The sequence below is a fragment of the Elephantulus edwardii genome, unplaced genomic scaffold, assembly GCF_000299155.1.
Source record: "Elephantulus edwardii isolate Elephantulus edwardi_28Jun2011 unplaced genomic scaffold, EleEdw1.0 scaffold00162, whole genome shotgun sequence".
NCBI classification, from domain to species: domain Eukaryota; kingdom Metazoa; phylum Chordata; class Mammalia; order Macroscelidea; family Macroscelididae; genus Elephantulus; species Elephantulus edwardii.
The window spans coordinates 5,753,425-5,775,172 of NW_006399912.1; positions in this window are offsets into that span (position 1 = coordinate 5,753,425).

Consider the following 21,748-nt stretch of genomic DNA (forward strand, 5'->3'; position numbering starts at 1 on the left):
CTGCTGGAGGGTCAGCTATCAGATGGTTCCAACTAGATGGCACAAAACTAGATAGATAGATGGATAGCTAGCTAGATACACAGACAAACAGACAGAGAGATGATGGATGGATGGATAGATAAATGATGGGGAGAGAGGGGTAGAGGGAGAGAGAGACATATGGTAGATAGATAGATAGATAGATAGATAGATCGATAGATAGATAGATAGATAGAAAGACAGAGAGATGATGGATGGATGGATAGATAAATGATGGGGAGAGAGGGAGAGGAAGAGAGAGAGAAAGAGACATATGATTGATAGATAGATACACAGACAGAGAGATGATGGATGGATAGATAAATGATGGGGGGAGAGGGAGAGAGGGGAAGAGAGAGAGACGTATGATTGATAGATAGATAAATAGATAGATAATCTGAGTTCCAGTGGCACAGTCCATAAGGACTTGTACTGGTAAGCCAAAGACAGCAACTCAGGCAATTTGAATGCATTAACTCCTCCAACAGAGAAAGATGAGTAGTCTCCTCCTGTGTGGTTTATAGCCTCCAAAATCCTACTGGAGTGTTAGTTATGAGTTGGTTCTACGTGCCCAACAATGAGTTTTTTGAGCGATATAAAATCTATAACTGGATTTCTCACACACACACACTTAAATATATCTAGGATATCTTTCACATCAATGCCTAAAATATTTAGGCATTCTTAAGAGCTGTATTGTATTCCTTTGAGTGAATGAATGGTACATTATTTATCTGATCATTTGGTTTGTCCCTTCTTTATCTCTAAGACAAACTATTACAAGCAAGGTTACAAAGACCAAGAGGATACACATCTTAAATCTGCATAGCTATCCTGCAAGTATCTAGACTGAATGATAGGAAAGACCACACCTAGATAAGATAGAGGCATCAGATTGTTTTAAAAGATAGAGTAAAGGATCGATATATTTGTTACTGTCATTGTTGTTTGAATCTTAGGGTTTGGTATTTTTGTTTTTTTGGGTTTTTTTGTAACTTGCAGCTGAAACTGGAACTAAAGTAGACACATGAGTTTAAGACGAAACAGAGAAAAAGGGGGAGAAAATAAGACAGCCCATCTCGTAAAAGACAATTTAGGACATTCTGCAAGTTTGTAAACTGTAATATATAAACGCATGCAGACTAGAGTTTATCAAGTTCATTAAGATACACCTGATCCAGGTAATGGGGGTTTTCAATCATCCCTGGTAGCTTAGTGCATTATATGTTTCACTGCAGGCCCAAAGTTCTATGGTTCGAATCCACCAGCAGCTCTGTGGGAGAACTATGGGCAGTCTGTTGCTGTAAAGATTCACTGGCTAGAAACACACTGAGGATGTTGGTTAGAACTGACTCCATAGCAGTGAGATCATAGGCATGAGAATGCCAGACTGACAAAGGAAGATTAAAGAAAAAAAGTCTTTGAATTATGATGGTGACAAAGAATATTCAATATACCAGGGATTTCCAGAAGAATGAACAAATTTGTCTTCATAGAAGTGCAGAGAACGCTCCTTAGAAGAGAAGCTACTGAGTATAGATAGTGTAGCACGTGATTAGGAGCTGTCTCAGGAGAAGGACATCATGCTTGGTAAAGCCCAGGACACTGAAAAAGTGGAAGATCACCAACCAAAATAGGCAGATCCCACGATGACAAGGGTTAAATATAACAGTTGTGAAGACAGTGCAGGGCTGGACAGCATTTCATTCTGCTGTGAACAGAGTCAATACGGATCTCTGACTGGACTTGATGGCACTTAAAGACAGCAACGATTACGTTTAGGAGTGTTATCAAGGGAGGTAGGCAGGGAAAAGAGAGCACTTAGGTAGGAGGCACTAAATTAAAAAGGAAATGAAACAAAACCTCAAAAGCTATTGTCACAGAGTAAATTTGGACTGTCAGCAACCCTACAAGACATCATAGGACTGCCTCGTAAGATAGTCAAGTAATCTTTCAACAAGTTTGTGTTGCTATTGTTGCTACGCACCAGCAAGTCGACTATGAACTCATAGCAATCCTATGAACAAAGGGGTTTCACCCCTGCCCTATCCTGCGCCATCCTCATCCTCTCTGACCCACTAGAACCTACTGTGACAGTCAATGCCAATGCATTTGCTTGCAGGTCTTCCTCTCTTACGCTGACCCACACCTTCCCAAGCATGTTGTCCTTTTCCAAGAACTGCCACCACCTAGTAACACACCCAAAGACTGTGAGGCGAAGCTTTACCGTCCTTACCCCCAAGGAGAACCCTGTTTGCACTTTCTCCAAGACATATTTGGCAGTCCATGGAGGATTCAGGACTCTTCTCCAACACCACAACTCAAAGGCATGAATTCTTCTTCTGTCATCCATATTCACTGTCCAATTTTCAGATTTACAGCTTTGGAAATACGTTGTTGTTGTTGTGTGCCGTCGAGTCACCTGTGCCTCATAGCAACCCTATGTACAACAGCCCTAAATTCTGCTCTGTCTCATGTCACCTTTATTGTCTCTGACACACCTGTCCTCATTACTATGGAAATACTATAGGATCGTTTTATACTGTACCACAGGGTCACTGCTGGTGGAAACCAGCCTGACAGTAGGGAGGGAGTTTTATGTATTATATTACAAAATATTATGTATCTAGTTTTATAGTTCTGGTGGTGGTGTCTGTAAGGACTTGCAAACCCAAAGGTCCCATCCCTTTGGTGGTTCACACACCTCAGTGGCTCTGGAGAAGAAAGATGGGCATTTTCCTCCTAGGAGATTTACAGCCTTGGAAACGCAATAGAGGCTCAGCTATTAATTGGTTCTGACTCACTGGCATTGAGTTTGCTTGTGGGTCCATCTGGTTTTTCATTAGTTTACCTGAAGAGGAACAAAGAGAACTATATCATTTCAGAGAAGTATTTTTAATTTCTTCCAAGGGATATTAATGATTCCAAACGTTGCTGTACTGTGGGCAGGGAGGGAAATGTGCAACAATGAATGAATGGAAATCCACGTTCTCTATAAACTTTCATTAAAATCTCAATTAAAAAATACGTATCTTTAACTAAAACCCAGTCATTTTTTAAAAAAAAAAAGTCGCTGTAAAGTTAAGAAAAAAAAAAAAGTGGAGCAAACTGAACTTGGCCCAATTCCTGAAAACTTCACCTCTGTTGCTATTTTTCTATCAACTGAGCATCAAGTGGGAGAAGAACAGCCATTCATTTGGGCTAACAATGAAATTCAGCGAGGGTCACCTATTTATTAGAGATGTTTTGGCTTCAGAAATACTATTTTAGAAAGCTGTTTCTCCTAGAACGGTCTCCTCTTCTTCAGCCCACCTCCCTGCACAACCCACCCAAACGAAAATCAAAATAAACCTTGATTTCCATCATGCCATGTAGCACCCCTGTCATGCAGCTTGCCTCTTCCTTCAACTTGTCTTTTAGCTTCTGAATTATGTGGAGATAACCGAGGGCAGCCACCTTTTGGCTGTTCGGTAATTTTATCAGCCTCTGTTCTGGCGTTACACTAATGGCCATTTCTAGGTAGATAAAAGATGAAGTGGGCCTATGCAAAAGGCTCCAGTGAACCATGGGAGCCTCCGAAGTGGCTCACTGCATTTGAAGGCTAAAAGGAGGAGGGGACGGTGCTGGACAATGGATCAGCAGCAGGCACACTGTGGTCAATGTCACGGTGAGCTCAAGCCAGACTGGAAGCCGGTCTGGCATTTGTACCCAGGGGCCACAGATAAATGGTGTCCTCGCTAAACCTCTAAGCAACCCCAAATAATAATTGAGAGTGGAATGGATGACATTTTAAACTATTTTAAAGCAAATGCAACCTACTTATGACCACTTCTCAGTGTGTTATGTGTGGTAGCTGGTGTGTTGCCTGGATACCAGAAGTTAGGCCGCTAGCATTTTAAATACCAGCAGGGTCTCCCATGGTGGTTAAGATTTCAGCGGAGTGTCCTGACTCAGACAGACAAGGAAGAAAGGTCTGGCTATTTATTTCCAACCCCCCCTCCCCCCACCTCCCAAAAATCCTACGGATCCCAATAGTCCATTATAATGCTAGACAAAAAGTTTAGGTTGGAAAGCACTCAAAATATTTAATGGCTACAACATCAGGGTTGATCGTCCTCAAGATTGTGAATTGTGAGGACCAGGTCACATTCCTTTCTGTTGTATGCAGGGATTCAAATTGCTTCAAAATGATTCAGTCATGGCTGATGGTAACAATGGCAGCATGGGCACAGTGTAACAATCACATCTCTCACATACCAGGTTTTGATCCTAGAAAGAAACAGGAAGGGGTGCCCTATGCAAAGATGGCACCCACTGATTCCCTTCGAATGTGCTTCGAGGTGAGCTGTCACCTTTGGGATGGCAGTTCAGCTCCCTACCACTAGGCTACCAGAGCACCCTTAAAAATAATAATGCGCTGGCATCTTTGATCAGGGAACCCTTGCTTGTTTCTAGAAAGCCAAAACCAAACCCACTCCTGTGAAGTTAATTCTAACTCCCGGCAACCTTCTAGTGGTTTCCAAGACTGGAAATCTCAAAGGGAACAGATTGTGTCCCCTTTATTCTGTGGAGTGGCTGGTGGATTCACAATGCTGATCTTTGTAGTAGCAGTTCAACACTTATTGTACCATACCAACAGGACTCAGCCTACTTCCAATTTGTATCAGAATCCAATGCAAAAGAAATGTAGATGTCCCATGACTGTTGCAGAAGTATTCACAACATCAAAGAGAGGGAAGCAACTCAAGTTTTCAGCAGTGAACTAATGAACAGGAAAACTATGGCACCTTCACACAATGGAGTACTATGCAGCACTGAAAACCAATGAAACATTTGTGAAACTACACAGCAAAGATGAGTCTAGAAGACATTACACTGAGGAAAATAAGTCAGTCACTAAAGAACAAATACTGGGTAAGACCACTCTTACTAAACATCAGTGACAGGTTTACATACAGGTGGGAATACAAATTAAAGGGCAGACAATATACTGTATTGAAATTTACGAAAGGAAGAACTATGTGAAATGAATGGGTGGTCAGACTTTGTGTGTATTGTAATTAACGTTGTTGTTGTTGTTGTACTGTGCCGTTGAGTCACCCGGTGACTCATAGCGACCCTATGTACAACAGCCTTAAACCCTGCTCTGTCCTGTGCCAATCTCATTGTCTCTGACACACCCACCCCCATTACCCCAGTCACTGAATCAATCCACTTCATAGAGAGTCTTCCACTCCTGCACTGTTGCTCCACCCTCCCAAGCATGACGTCCCTCTCTAAGGACTGGTTCCTCCTTGCAACATGTCCAAAGTATGTGAGATGAAACTTCAGAATCCTTGCCTCCAAGGAACAGCCTGATTTATCCCTCTCTATGACAAACCTGTTCATTTTCTTAGCAGTCCATGGTATATTCAATAGTCTTCTCCAACACCACAGCTCAAAGGCATCAATTCTCCTATCCTCTCTAATCGTTAACATTACGGAATAAAATATGCACAGTTGCCTAAAAAAAACCCTCAATACAATATGCTTTGCAAATTTTCACATAAATATAAAAAAGTACTTAAATAATAAACATGGATGTCACACTATGCAACTTTTGTTTCTGTAAGCCATCACTGATTTGCTTTATGCAATTAGAAGTGCTGATTGTATCTGAGGTCACCATGACTTGTAGCCAACTTGAAGGCAGTTAACAACACTCTTTAAGTTCATATGTTTTTCTCAGACATACATACATAAGCAGTATTGTGTTCACTTCTACTTGGCACAAAGAAGACACTTCAAAAAAAGGATGAAAGCATAACACGTGATTAAGTTGTAATACACAATTAAGTAAGAATACTCTTTAAGCCTGTTCCTCTTGGTTGAATTGGCTCGAGGAACCCAGTAATTCCTTTATTCCAGATATGTTCCACCGTGTCAAAGAACAGGGCAATCTCTTAGGCTCTTCTCCAGAGAGAAATGCAGACTATTTGTCACTGCCCAGAACTGTCATCTGAAACAAACTAAAACTTATCCACTGAGAAAGAGTCTAGGCATGGAATGCACACTGCTTTCAGCTTCTGACGCGAAGAGAAAGCAGCAGAGAGAAAGGGAAGGTGCCTGTCAAATGGTCTGTGCTGTCAGGAGCAGCAACTGAAATATTTGGATTGAAATATTACTGAAAGTCAATGTATCCTCACAGTATAGTGAGTGTACCTGGTACTGTTTAACTCATGGAGCTGTAAATCTGGATCCCAGTGCAAAATATCTGACAACAGCTAAAAAATGCTTTGTGTTTGTGGATACATATTTATAAACATGGCAGCAGAGGCGGAAGCACAGGAATAAGTACGCTTCCTCTAAAGTCATCTGAAAGTCAAAAAATGCCATTAATTACTTTGTCATGACAACAACCTTGTTCAATTTCATCTCAGGTGACTTATCAGCTTTGATACAGAACCGAAATTTTAATACCAAATTGCAAACTGGCGACAGAGGCAGCATACCTTACCACACAGAGGCACCCTTTCTTCTAGGCAACATTAAGCTAATCTGCCCCGACAGGAGAGGACTCTTCGGAACTAGCTAGCAAGTCTCCCAAATATGAAGCAGTAACCCAGATGTCAATTATTTCTCCAGTGGTAGACAAATTGCTAGCGCGCTAATGCAATTTAAGCCCAATAATTAGATAACAGGACTACAGAGAGGGCCTGGTGACAGAGCTTCTGAGATAATAGAATCTAGTGTCCTACTTCTTAAATATTAACATCATTCTGTCTCACTCAATCGGTTTATGGTAATTTAAAAAAGGGCAAAGCAAATTCCTTTTATTGCTAATAATATTGTGCTATTGCCGTGCTAGCTTTGAAGGTTAACAATCTATGGGGTCAAAACTTAATCGTGTGTTATCGCGCGTTCATGCGTTCTTTCTTTCATCCCTTTATTTTTGGAATGCCCTCTTTGGAGAGAGCAGAGTGTTTATGAGAAAGCCACACACAGAGGTGTATGTATGCATGTAGACACACATACATACACACAGGCGGTACACCAACAGCCAGCACCCTCTGTCAGATGAGGTCGTCCAACTTAGTTAACCACACCTAAAGAAATCAACGACTTAACATCGCCTACCTTCTTGATAATAATTAAAAAATCCCAACCAAAAGCAACCTCACATTAATCAACCTACCTTCCTTCTCTAAGTGAGTCATTTTAATGACATTGTGGGAATGCCTGAACATCAGTCTCAAATAGAGCCTAAGTTCCCTTTCACACCATTGTAATACACATTACATGTACCCAAAGCCAAAAAATCCAGATTCCAAAAACCAAACATAATGCCATGGACTTCATTCCGAGCCATGGTGGATCTCAACTGAGTTTCTGAGGCTGTAAATCTGTGAGGGGACAATGATCACCCTTAACCCACAGCATGGCACATGGACTCTAAACACAGTTAGTGACCTGGTGTATATACTATGCCACCAGGGGTCATTAGAGACATCTATTTATGGAACCAAATACCTTTATAAAATATAAGGTCAAATTACAATAACACAGTAATAGTCTTATGCAGTATTTGTCCTTTTAAGACTGCATTAGCTCACTTAGCATAATTCTCTCCAGACTCTCCAAAGTTATGTAGTAGTTTTCAAATTCATTGCTCTGAGTGCTGCATAATATTCCAAACAAGCAGGGGAGGGCCAAGAATGGGTAGGGGCAAAATCACGGGGTTGCAAAATTTGGTGGGTGGAAGGGGGCGGAAGTAAAGAAGAAGGATCCAGTTGAAAAGACAGGGTAATGATGGGCAAGGTCCAATGGTGATTAATTTTATAAAACTTAATGCATGAGAATGTTGGTATGAAGCACAATGTGAATGGAGAATAATGTGAAATACAATGTATATGAACTAGGTAAACAAATCTATAAATTTTTTAAAAAAGAATTCAATTACACAGTGATGCTTATCAAAAGAGGTTGATTAGAATTTGCTATATTTTAGTAGATGTATTTTAAGTGCTTGGAGGGAGTGCTGGTGTCACAGTCCATAGGAAGCTGTGTTATCAACCCAAAGGGAACTCAGTAGCAAGAAGGAAGAGGAGGAGTTTCAAGTGCCTGACGACTTAGGAAGGTTCTTGAACTCTCCCTAATAAACTAGAGGAATCTAAATTCCCTATGACTTAATTTCCTCATGTGTTTGACAATGCATTTGGTTACATGACTATGTAGTTGTTGTTGTTCTATACTGTCAAGTACGGGCTGGCTCATAATTGACCCTCCAGCGGTTTCTCTGCGGCAGATTAATCACATGGGAAGAGACTGTCCATCTTTCTCCTGCAGAGCAACTGGTGGAATCAAACCATGTACCTTTGGGATGGCAGTGCAGCTCCTTACCACTAGGTAGGGACTGACGGTTACAACACTGATGCATGGAATGGCATGACCCAAGATTAAACAACTTCCTGTTTCCCTATTTCCCCCTACTCTGTCTTATAAAAAGGGGTCTCCATTTGATTTCCAAGGCTATAAGCACAGAGCTTCTCCCATAAAGATTTCAGAAGTCCAATAAGGCAGCTCTACACAACCCACTATGTAACTGTGAATCAGAATAGACTCAGTCGCAAACAATAGTATTCCTACCATAATATATTTAAAGGCAAGAAGAAATAAATCACACTCTCTGTGTGTGTGTGTGTGTGTACATTTATCCATTTTGGATGGTGGCCAGTCTGTCAAACTATTGTTTTAGTTATCTAGCACTGCTAGATAAAAAAATATCATATGTGGATACCTTTAACAAATATAAGCTTATTCACTCATAGTTTGATTTTAAAAAAAAAAACCAAACAAGAACACAACACTTCCTGCTGCTAAGTTGGAATCAACTCATAGCTGGTCTTCTATTGATTTTCTGGGGTTGTACATCACAAGGGAGCTGACTGTCCAACTTTCTACCTCGGAGCCACTGGTGGATTCAAACTACCAGAGAAGGACCATCTTTGAGTTAGCAACTCAGCTCTCCATGGACTAGTCCAGAAGAGCTCCCATCAGCTCCACCACTCATTGTCATTAAGTCAGAACCAACTCCCAGCTGAACCGCCAGTCGCCAGTCAGTTTTAAGAGGTTGTAAATCACACGGGACCGTTTGTCTTTCTTCTGTGAAGCAGATGGTGAATTCAAACCCCCTGCCTTTGGGCTAGCAGTGCACCTCTTTACCCTCTAGGCCATCAGACCTCCCTAGAGCTCCCCATAGGAGGCTAGGAACTTGAATTTTAGGATGCTGGATCCAGGGAAAGATTTTCTTTGTCAACGTGGATGAAACCACATTAGTTCTTTTCAAACATCTGTGGGTTCAGCATTCCTTGAAGGTCTTCATGTGTCTTGATCTTTTATGTCAGAAAAGCTCCCAGAACAGCGTCCTGGGTCCAAAGGATGTGCTCTGTTCTCAGGTCTTCTTTCTTTACCATACTGAGGTATTTTCTCTGATGGATTCTGTATATTTTCTTTAAAGAGGAAAGGCGTTGCACTCCACACCCAAGTGTTGCATCACAGCATTCATCCTCCTCATGCCTCCTCCCATCATTGTGGAGTCAAGATCTGCTTAGTGATTGGCCCTCCAAGTGGATTCTTGGAGGCTATAAATCTCACCCTGGGAGACTTGCCAGCTTTCTCCCATGGAGCCAAGAGTGGATCTGAATCACCAGAGAGTCAGAGCCTGTGTGAGTCAGCACTGCACCTCTCTACAAACGACACAGAGAATAGTTACATGAATACCACATGACATCAAATCTCATCAAGGTTCAGTTGGAGGAGACTCACTGCTAGCTGACCCTCCAGCATTTTTCTGAGGCTAAAATCTCATGGGAGGAGCCCATCTTTCTTTCAAGGGGTCACTGTTAGATTCAAACTACCAAAGAAGCATAACCTTTGGGTTAGCAAGCAGCACAGTACCCTGCCCAATAAGCCACCAGAACGACGCTCTTGTTTTACGTCTTTACATGCAAAATACTAAGAATCATGGCACAACCAAGAAAATACATATATTTAAAGGGATAATTCCATCCATGACAATCATGAAAAAGACATGTTAACAGAGTTGATGTCGTGTTGAGAGTTAAAATGGATTTTCTTTGTCTGTATATGCACAGATCAAGTACAGATAGATCAGATAGAGGGGGGTTGCTTTGTCTTTAGGTAATAACTAACTCATTGCCAAGGATGCAGAACAGACCTACAGCTGATCTTCCAGTGGCTTCTAAAGCTGTAAATCACATGGAAGGAAGACAGACCATTGTTACCTTGTGGACACCTTGGTGTTTTTGAACCACGAATGCTTGACCTTTGGTTTAGTAGTGCAACTCCTCACTTCTAAGGGGTAAACAAAATACAGAATTTGGCAGGGATTTTTACTTGGATTCACTGTTAAGGCATTCACTGAAGTAGCAGTCAAGAAATCAAACGGCAAGGTTTACACTAAGTTTTCTTAAAGGAAGTGTATCCACACAGCACCATTTTTGCCAAAGTTTGGTCTCTTTTTTGTGTGTTTCTGCATTATATTTTGGTAATTATCAGTTAGTCAAACTTCTATAAAAATTTCTTTGGATATTTAATACACTTCCAATAAAAAAAAAAAAACCCAAAAAAACAAAAAAACAAACCAACCCTACTACCATAAAGTAAAATCTGACTTGTAGCAAAGCTCCATGGGCTTTCCAAGGCTATAAATAACTACAGGAGAAGAGTACCCATCTTTCTCTGTGGAGCATGTGGTGGATTCAAAGAGCCGGTATTAAACCATAAGAGCTCCTTAATTGACTACAACATAGTCAAAATTTAACTTTTGTAATATGTCCTGGGAACTTAAGAAAAAAAACAACAAACAACCCATTTAATCTGAATCTCTTTATTGCAACATTAATTTCATTGTAGTGGTCTGAAACTAAATGCATGATACCTCTAAGATCAAACTGAACCTTTGTGAGAATTGTTGTTAGATTCTATTGAGTTGACTACATCTCGTAGCAATCCTATATAAAGAACAGATGAAAATCTTGCTATATCTTGCACCATCCTCACAATCTCTGCCAAGATTAAGGGCATTGTTGCAGTCACCATGTTAATCCAACTCATTGAGGATTTTCCCCAATTTCCTACTTTTCCAGGCATACTATTTTTTCCAAGGACTGGCACGTTCTGACAACATGACAAAGTGTGACGTGAAGGTTCACCCTCCTTGTCTCTAATGAGCACCCTGGTTGCACTTTCTCCGAGACACATTTGTTTGTTCTTTCTGGCAAGCCCATGGCATATTCCTTATCCTTCACTGACATCAAATTTCAAAGGCATCGCTTCTTCTGATTTTCTAAGTCATTGTTCAACTTTCACAATATCTAAGAGGCAAATGAAATTGTTATTTCAATAGGGACTTATTTAATGGAATCACACAAAGCCACCAGTTTCTCCTAGCTCCCTTGTTATTTTTGTTGTTTACTGTTCAGCTGAATGCAGACTGAAGGGATTGATTTTCATTTCCAACCACAGAAGAGCAAACATACCCTTGACCCACACAACACTTGAGGGGTATCTGCAGTGCAGAGAAAACCCATAAAACATCGATCTTCACCTCCCATCTCATGCTTGGTTTGGGAAGAACAAGAGGTTCTGCTCAAAATGCCTGTTTGGAATGTGTGCCTGTGAGATGGATAGATGAGGGAACAGTCTGGATATAATGCAGATTTCACATTTGCTCATGCTGGATTTCATCTGCAAAAAAAAGAACACGGCAAGAAGCACACTGGGCAAAGAAAACCAGACTCAGCTGAAACGAGTCACATAGCAGTAGGCAAAAGCACACGCAAGCACAGAGCACAAATGCTCACAGGCTCCCTCCATCCATCATGTGTGTCATGAGATGCCTCCTTCCACATGGCACGCTCCAACATTCCTTCAGATAATGACTTCAGTAAGTCTCCCTTTTCCACCTCAAGTCAATCACTCAGAAGTTGGAATTTTCCTGAGACCCAAAGCCACAAGCAGACTGCTGACTGTCAAGGGGAAAAACTAAACTCAAAATAGGTGCCACGGAGTTGATGTCCATCCATGGAGGTCCTATGTGTGCTGGGGCAGGATTGTATAGTGGATCCTCCGGAAGCCGATCACCCTGTCCAAAAATACCTCTGGATAGTAGACTTGAACTTCTACCCACCTACCTACCTACCTACCTACCTACCTACCTACCTATCTATCTTCCTTCCTTCCTCCCTCCCTCCCTCCCTTCCTTCCTCCCTCCCTCCCTTGTAGCTCAACTCTTTAAGATTTGTGCCAAAAAACTTCCTTCAAAGTAAAATACCATGTTAAATATGCTCTTAATTATATGTGAAAGGTAGGCCACTGATGTCACATCAATGTCTCTTCATGTTGTTGTTGTCAGGTGTCATTGAGTCAAGTACGACTCATAGTTACCGTATAAACAACAGATCTGAATCCTGTCCTGTGCCATACTCACAATCTCCAACACCCTCAGTCCCACTGCTACAGTCACCATGTCAGTTCACTTGGTTGTGGGTCTTCCTCTCTTTCACCATCCTTCCACCTTGTCAAGCATGATAAAACCCTCTCCTAGCAACATACCCAAAGTATGTGAGCGAAAGCTTCACCATCTTTGCCCCTGAGGAGCATTCCAGCTGTACCTTTTTTAAGACATACCTGTTTGTTCTTTTGGCAGTCCATGGGCTATTCAGCACTCGTCTCCAAAATCATAATTCAAAAGCATCGATTATTTTTTTCGGTCATCCTTGGTCATTGTCCAGCTCTCAGAAGCATATCAAGTGACAGAAAAGACCAGGGCCTGAGTCAGAGGCACCTTAGTCCTCAAAGTGAAAGCATTACTCACTCACAGTGAGCCGCTATTGGGTTTGTTGTTAGGTGCAATTGAGTAGGTAACTTATGATGACACAGGTAGCCTATGAGTAAGTGCTTCGACTCATATGAACTCTTTGAAAAGCAGATAGAACACTTGCCCTATCTTGTGCCATCCACACATGCCATTCTCCTGTGCCAATCTCTGCTGCACTTAAGCCTATTGCTGCAGAAGTTTTACATCTTGATCAGAGGAACCTACCTAATTTTCTCCTAAGAAGCAGCTGGTGGACCCGACCTGTCAATCTATTCATTAGTAGTCCAATTCATCTTGCACTATGCCACCAAAGTTCAAGTATGCTACTGTTTTGTTTTTAAAACCACTTTCCATTTTGAGATGTTTCTCATTCCTTTTTTTAAATGTGAAATGACACTGGCTAATCTTTTTTTTTTTTTTGAGCTTTATACTCTTACCTTGTTTTTCCCTATAAGCTCCGGGGTTTTCATCGCAGGATTCTGCAGTGTAAGGATTTTTAGGAACACATATGTCGTGTGACAGCAAAGCTGCTCGCATGGAAAAGAAGGCCAGTTGGAATCACCCACTTAGTCTGATGTCTTTCTCTTTCATGTGGGGTGAGCGTTCTTACATTTCAACCTCTTAAAACTGCACTCCTTGGGGGCATTCTGTGCAAGAAAGCATGAGCAGAGGAATGTGGAGAGGCCACCCCCCATGCCGTCTTCAGGGAGAATTCCATGAGTGTGGCAGCAGCTCTAATATTACTTGTATTTGAGTCCCCTTTGCAGAAGGGGTAGATAGCTTCCTCATCTTTGTCTTTAAGGAGCAAGATACACCCTGAGAGAGAAAGAAGTTTGCCTCCTTTCCAACGCTGGACTTCCTGAAGGTGCCACCAGCATGCTGAGGATGTCTTCATTGGTGCCACCTCTGCTCTCAAGGCTGAACACTCCCCTCCCAACTGTGCTGTCTGTCCAAGGTTGAATTTCACTGCTATAGTTTATGGCTGTGCTCAAGACTGTTTGTACAATCTAAGACATAACTTAGATAGTTTTGTTCTAGTCTTGATAACCTTCTGATCGGTGACTCTAGCAAAGAGTGTTGTTTGAAGAGCAGAATATAAATCTGTTATGCTAGGAAGCATCCTAAGCAGGAGAAAAAGTTCACAATGAGTGTCCAAAACACATTCCACTGCAATACGGTTTTACTTACTGTTCTCAGTCTCCTCCCATGTGGTTTACAGCCTCTGAAACCCAGTGGAAGGTCAGCTCTGAGTTAGTTCCAGGTCAATGGCAATGAGTCACTTGGGTTCGCCCCCGCCCCCAGCCCCATTTCCTACTAGTTTGCATAAGTTGAGTCCAGTGTAGTCCCTCACAAAAGCTTGAAATGCATTGTTAGGTGAAAATGTAGACAACGGAATGATTTGCATCAGGTGAGTGTTATTTAGTTAATTCAAATCCATTATATCATTATAGAGATTAAAGACCTTTTAGCCCAACGTATGAGAAAAGCAATAAATCTGAATTAGATCTACCATTCCCGTCACTCAGGATTAGACCTTTTTGGTGATGTGATCCATTAACATGCTCTAAATCTATTGATTCATCCTAGAAAGACACAATTTAAACCCAGAAGTCGCAAAATGAACTTTCCATTAAGTTTAGGAGACTATGGTCACAGCTCATTTGACTTTTATGAACTAGAAAATGTGATGCAGAACACAATGGCATTCTATTAGGGGAAATCATGCATTTAACCATGTAGCAAAATACTGTAGTCAATTATGTGAACACACACCTATTCTACACATGGCTGCACCCCCGACTTTAAATTATTAAGGATGTGCATTTAGCTTGTTTTAAGGAGTATTTACTCGCAAGGAAGAGATCAGTGATAAAACTTGGTTCAAAAAGTGAATGAATACTTTCACTCATATTAATTTTCCTTTCAATAGGAAACTGGCATTGGGCACAGAAAACTTTTCGCTAAATTTATTTCTTTGCCTCAGAAGAGATATATCTACTTTGCTTTTGATCTATTTGCTTTAGGTCAATGCAAATATAAATATACTCTATCAGGTATAAATTGAAAGAAGGAAAAAAGGGGGGAGAAAAAGAAAAACCACTATCAGAAGCAGATTTTTAGATTCATCTACCAGGCTGGAAAACATAATAACAATGTAAAAAAGGTAGGGACAAGAGAGAAAAAGAATATTTAGATAAGGGTTAGTCTCTTTTTTCCTGCAGTTCATACCGATGGTACACTCTATAAACATAATTTCCTCTCAATATGATTTTGTTTATATTAGTATTATACTTAAGCCAGATTATATTAATACTAAGACTCATTATTATTCTATATTTCTTCCAGGGTGCACTTTACTTCCAAATATATTTTAACCTAGCTCTACCAACTTTTATCACCAACTTTGGACAGGTATTCCTCCTCCAAGCTACTAAGCAGAAAATTTTCTCTATTAAAAAATAGAGAATGCTAAAAATGATCCCATCCAAATATCTCATAATCGGCAGACAAAGGACGTCACAGTGGTTCAGTAACATACTCAAGGTCATGCAAATATTCAGAGAGAAAGTGCCACAGGTATGTCCCACTGAAAATGAATTCACTGCCCTGTGAAGCCCAAATGGGAGTGCAAATAGCTAATGTGTTTCATTGCTAAATGGCAGCTTGGAAGTTTGAGTGTAATAAATAAGAGGCACCTAGGAAGAAGGGTCTAGAAATTTACATCTCTAACAAGCCATCCATTGGAAGCCCTAGAGAGTGCAAGGACTTGTAATGAGTCAACATTGACTCTAAGACAGAACTGGTTTGATCATCGAGTCTGGTCTTCTTTTCTATACACTTAAAGGAAAAAGAAATGCTAAAGGACGTTTGCCATGCTTAAAAGAAAGGATATCAATTCCTACAGAGCTTGCAAGAGCAGTGTTGAAACGATTTGAGGCCTTGCTCTATACCAACCATGAGGCAAGGTTATAGAAATTTCAGACAATTGGAGGGAAAAGAGGAAAAACAGTAATGCTATCAGATGAAAACCATAATCTTCAGGAAGGGAAGAAATGTAAAAAAAGAGAAAAAAATCAACAAAGAAAAACCAAACACAACACAACGATTCAACTGAAATGATAAATAAATAGACAACTGTAAAATAAAAAAAGTCTTCTCCTAGTCCTTCTGCTCTGGTGGTATAGCAAATAGGAAGTTACAATATTAACTCAATAGTGGTGATTCTCTGGTGGGTTGCTCCGTAGGACAAAGATGGGTAATGTCTTCTTATGCAATTTACAGTCTCTGAAAACCCACTAGTGAGTCAATTGAGTCAATTACAAGTTGACCACAAGGAGAGTTTGGATAATTTCTTCAAAAACCAACAAAACTTCTTCCCTTCTCTGTCTGTTATTTTTATATAAAGGATATAGAAAAAAGAAATTCAAACCCCAAACAATAATATCATGAACATATTTCGAGATTGTATCCACTTCCACCTTCTTCCTTTAGTCTCTCTTGTCATCAAGTCTCATTGATCCTTTGTTCTTTGTCTCTACCAACATTGGTTCGTTTCTCCTTTTCTGTCCAGTTGATACCCCCATCTTGGCATTTACTCCAGACTGTCTGGAACATAACTGAAGTCAACGCTGCAACTTCTAGTCCACAAAATCACTCTTCACCTAAACACGTTTCTCTTGGTTATCTACTGATTTAATTGTTTGTATCTCTGCAAGAACTAGAGGTCAAGTATAGTTCAGTAAATAATAAAGCAGTTGACTGAAAGAACACTCCTACCCCTCAAAAGAAACTCCTCAAAAAACAAACCTCACTCCCTTTGAGTCCAGTCTCACTCATAGCACCCTTCATTGTCCACTCCAAGTCTCTTAATTATTAATAAGAGACAGCTCATCTTTCTTCCAGTTGTTGGATTCGAATCATCGACCTTTCAATTAGCAGTGCAACACTTAATTCCTAATTTCCTAAATCACCAGAGCTCACTTGATTGGCAGAAAGGAGTTGTTCATTTTCTACAGGTACATAGGCATGATACAGAGGGCGACTGAGAGTTGGTATACAGGATTACAACATGAGCAAAACATAGGGTATATGTGATTCACAAGGATGGAAGAGTGAGCACAGATCAAGGTGGTGGAGGTTAGTAGCAGAGGTTGAGTTTAGGTTCAGAAGAAATTAACCAAATGTGACCTTGATACACTCAAGGAGAGGTGGCCAGTAGATCTATGTCCAAGAAGATGTGAGTCTCAATCTCAAAGAAAACATCGAGACTAGAAATACTCATTTGAGAGAGACAACATATGCATAAGGATTAAAAGTATAGGGTAGCTCTAAAGAGTGCAAAACGTCAACATGCTTAGCTGCTAGCTGAAGGATTACTGGTTCAAGTCTACCTTAGAGGCACCAGGAAGAACGTTCTGGTGTTCTACTTAAAATGAAAACGGTGTCAATGATAACCCAATGAAGCACCATTCTGCTCTTCCACACGTGGAGTTTGCATGACGTAAGAGTTGACTCATTGCAGGTGCTGGCTGTTGTTGTTAGGTGCTGTTGTGTTGATTCCAACTAACAGAAACCCTATGAAGAACAGATTGAAACTGTGCCCTATCTTGTGTCAACCTCCCAATACTCCATCATGCTCAAGACCATGGTTGTACTCACTTTGTCAAGCCATTTCATCAAGAGGCTTCCTCTCTTTCAACCCCTTTATTTCTCCAGGTAAATGCTGGTGAAGTCAGTTAAGCTGCAATGTGAAACAGGCCACTCAGAGAGAGGGTAGGAGAGAAGAAAAGAAATGAGATGGCAGAGTGTCCGCTTGTGCTGGCCTGCATGCGTTTAATCGACAATCTTGGAGGCTCCCATGGAAAGCTCTGCAATTGCCCATAAATTATTTTCCAGGTGTGCATTTTTCACTAATGGATTTAGCTTGTAACTGAGGAGAGGAAATAGATCTCCTCTCCACTCCACTCCAATACACACAGCATTGAAGGAGGCACGTTGGTAAAGGCTTTGAAAATGTCCCTGGATGCTGTTAAAGTACACCATTTCAGCTGCTGGAAATTCATGGAGGCAGGGAACAGAGATGACCTCAATGCAGAAAATGCAATAAAAGACAGGACGTGTCAGAAATCAATGTCTCCATTTGTAAAGCACAAGAGAGAGGGTGGAAAAAAAAAGATGAATCAGACATTATTAGCATGATATATAAGCACTGCATGGCCCCATTTATATCACTTGTATTAAGAATAAATTGCCTGAATAAATTCTATTATTCTAAGAAATAGCACAAATAGCAAGCTGACAGCATCAGGGGGAAAAATGAAAATAATAATGTTGATATTGCTGGAATTGTACGTTATTTCTGAATTTCCAGTTTCATGGATCTGGTTAGGTAATAATTCAAATTTATGGCACTGGGAGAGGAAGTGGCTTAGTTTTGAAAGTCACATTCATGCATTCAAAGTGGAATCCTCTAGCATAGGAGGCTAATTAGTTGTTATTACGAATAGCTTGGATGTCTTGCCTACTATGCCCTGTGTGATATTCTAAATGTTTCACAGAAATTGCTCGAGTTGCCCTCACAAAAACTGAAGGATGGGTATCATCATGTAAAATCTCTCTCACACACTTCTGTTTCCAAAACCAACTCATAGCTCATCCTCCAGGAGGATTTTTAAAGTTCGTACTAAACATTTCTTGAGCGACAGTAGTCTTTCTCCTGATCTGGTGGGTTTGAAGCACCCCAGAAGCACAATCTTTGGGTTAATGGCACAACTCCCTACAGACTAAGCCATGAGAGACTGCTGGTCAATTTAAGGATGATGCAATGAGACCCCCCTGTTAGGTCACAGACCCAATATATCATGGCTAACATTTTGGTCAAACATTCTTCTAAGTAATACAACACTGGTCTGTCCATTTGCTGTACAGACGTAACTCATGGTTGCTGTGATGCAAATCATTGTGACACTGATGTGCCAAATGTGTTCCATGGTGGATAGTGTTTGGTGCAGCTCCCTGATGAAAACAAGCTTGGAAGTAGGAGTGGCATCCACTTCTGAAACAGCTTGCCTCCGGAAACTCTATGAACTTGGAGAAACGATGGAAGTTACACAAATGTTCAGGTCTTTCGTTCATAGGGTTGCTATGAATCGTCCATGACTCGAGGGCACTTAACAACAACAAAAACAATATTTGGAGAAAGGCAGCTTGGTGGCACAATAGTTAAGTCTTGGCTGATAATAGCTGAAAGCCAGAGGTCTGAACTCAACAGTCACTCTAAGGAATAAAGATGCGACTGTCTACTTCTGTGAAAAATAGCACCTGTGGAAACTCTTTTTTTTAAAAAAAAATTACTTTATTATTTTTTTTGTGCATGTACCATCAAATCACATCTGACAGGTACAGAAGGAAATTGTCCCTCCTTCTTTGGCAGAGCATCTGGTGGATTCGAACCCTGTACCTTTGGGATTGCAGTACAGCTTCTTGCCACTAGGCCACCAGAGCTCCCCATGTGGAAACTCTTTAGGGTAATATTGCTCTGCCTTGCAGAGCTTCCATGACTCAGAATTGACTCAATGTCAGTGATGGAACTGAATAGAGGTAGATTGTATTGTTATTTTCATTCTCCTTAACTGGCATTTTTATGAGGGTCAATCATCACGTCTTTCTCCCATGGGGTATGTATCACTCACTGGGAAAAGCAAACAGGAATTAGAATGCTTATCATTGTATGTACTTCTGTGTGTGTATAAACCTCTGTGAGATGAGCTGGCACAGTGACTGCAACAATAGATTTGAGCATGACGGTGAGGATGGTGTAGCCAGGACAGGTTTCAAGCTGTAGTGCATAAAGTCACAACGAGATATGAACCAACAGCACTGAACAACAGCGTACGTACATCTGTTGCTGCTATTGTTGTGTATCCTTGATTTGGAACCAACCCACAGCTGAGCCTCCAGCGGGTTTTCAGAGGCAGTTAACTTCCTGGGAGGAGACTACCCCTCCTTCTCCCATGGAGCAGCTGGTGGATCGAATTACGTGCCTTCAGGATTGCAGCACAGTTTCTTGCCACTAGGATGAAGCTACATACATGTATCTAGAAAGGGCTGCTTTCAGTTTATCATCTAGCACAAGGTATGCCATGGAGGAGATCCCCTGTAAATACAGAAAATTATTCATCTCTAGTCATTTACTCATTTATGAAGAACCTGTCAAGATATTTTTTTTACATTTTTTAGTATTGTATTGATCTGCGTTCATTCATATATATTGTGGTTCATACATTCCTTCATCCACATTGTGTTTTGTCTGATCATTCCCATACACTGTATTTTATAAAACCAATCACCATTGAGCTATGCACACTATTACCCCATCTTTTCAGGTCCTTATTGGATCTTTCTTATTCCTTTACCTCCTCCTTCCACCCACAAAAATTCCATGACCTGTGAATCACTGCTCCCCCTGCCTCAGCACCTTTGTCTCTCCCTCCTACCCCCTTAAGGCTTTTATAAAAGAGTCTATCAAGATTTTGAGCATCTTCTGTCAAGGACCTCTGGAAAGTGCTAAAGAGCAAGCATGTCTTGTTAGAGAATAAGGTGCTCCCAACCCAAGCCATGGTATCTATGAGGAGGTTGCTCCTGAAGTCTGGGAGACAGGCAATCTGGATCTGAAGAATAGCAATAAAAATAAGGAAAATATCAAATTCAAGAATCATTTCAAGAAGGGATTTAGTGCACAAAGGAGAGAGAGAAATAGAAGTCCCACTGGGTGAAGAACATATTTCTAACATCATGTGAGTACTTGAGGGTCATCTGTAGAGGAAACTAGAGAGAAGGAACTTACTGCATTTATGACACACTGAGCTCAAGGTGGAGACACTCAACAGACAGAGGGTTTGTATGGAAGAGCCCCTAGGAGATGTAATCAGTCGACACACCCAGAAGGAAGCTCACTTTTATGTTGTGAGTTCAAGCCTGTCTAGAGGTGGCTCAGAAGAAAGGTCTGGCAAAACACTTCTCCCAAAAACATTACTCACCGAGAATATTACAAAAGACAATTTAACTTTACACAGAGTGATTTGCAATGAATTCAACAGCAACTGCCTATTTATAGGTATATGACTCTGGAGTTCATTAGCATAGAGGTGTAACGTATGAAAGACGTGACCCAAGTGAACACAGACTAACAAGAGATAAAGGTCAGGGCCTTGGAGAGAAACGACATAATGTGTGAACAAAGAAAGGACCAGCCAAGCAGGGGAAATCTACTGGGAGAATCAAGGACATGTTGATGAAGCTTCCATTGAGGGACAAGAGTGTGAGGCAGGCATCCCGCCTTATCAACAGAACTTGTAAGTGCTAAAATCATTCAACCAAGTAGAGATGATTGGTCAGGAGGTAAATCACAAAGTAATTATACATTTCTTTATGGACAATGTTTCACAGCCACTAGATGAACAGAACTTTTTCCCAAGTCACTGAGTTGGGACCTTTAATTAAATCTGGGTCCATTCGTTGTTTCAAGATCCCTGGCTTCTGACAAAACATGGTCTTCATTACTGCCTTCGATGAGATGGGGCACCAGAGGATGTGCTGCATTCACGATGATTAACAATGCTGAGCCCAGACTTTAGATCCGTTAGAACCTGTGCCAAGCGCTTCGCAGGTATCGTCCCATTTAATTCTATTTTCAACCTTATGTGATGATGATGAAGGAGAATTTTCTTTTGTGTTGTTTGGATGAAAGACCACAGAGTAAATATATATATATATATACACACACACTTATTTTTTTAAATATATTTTTAAGATTACTTGGGGTTTGGTTTTTTTTTAAATTTCACCTTG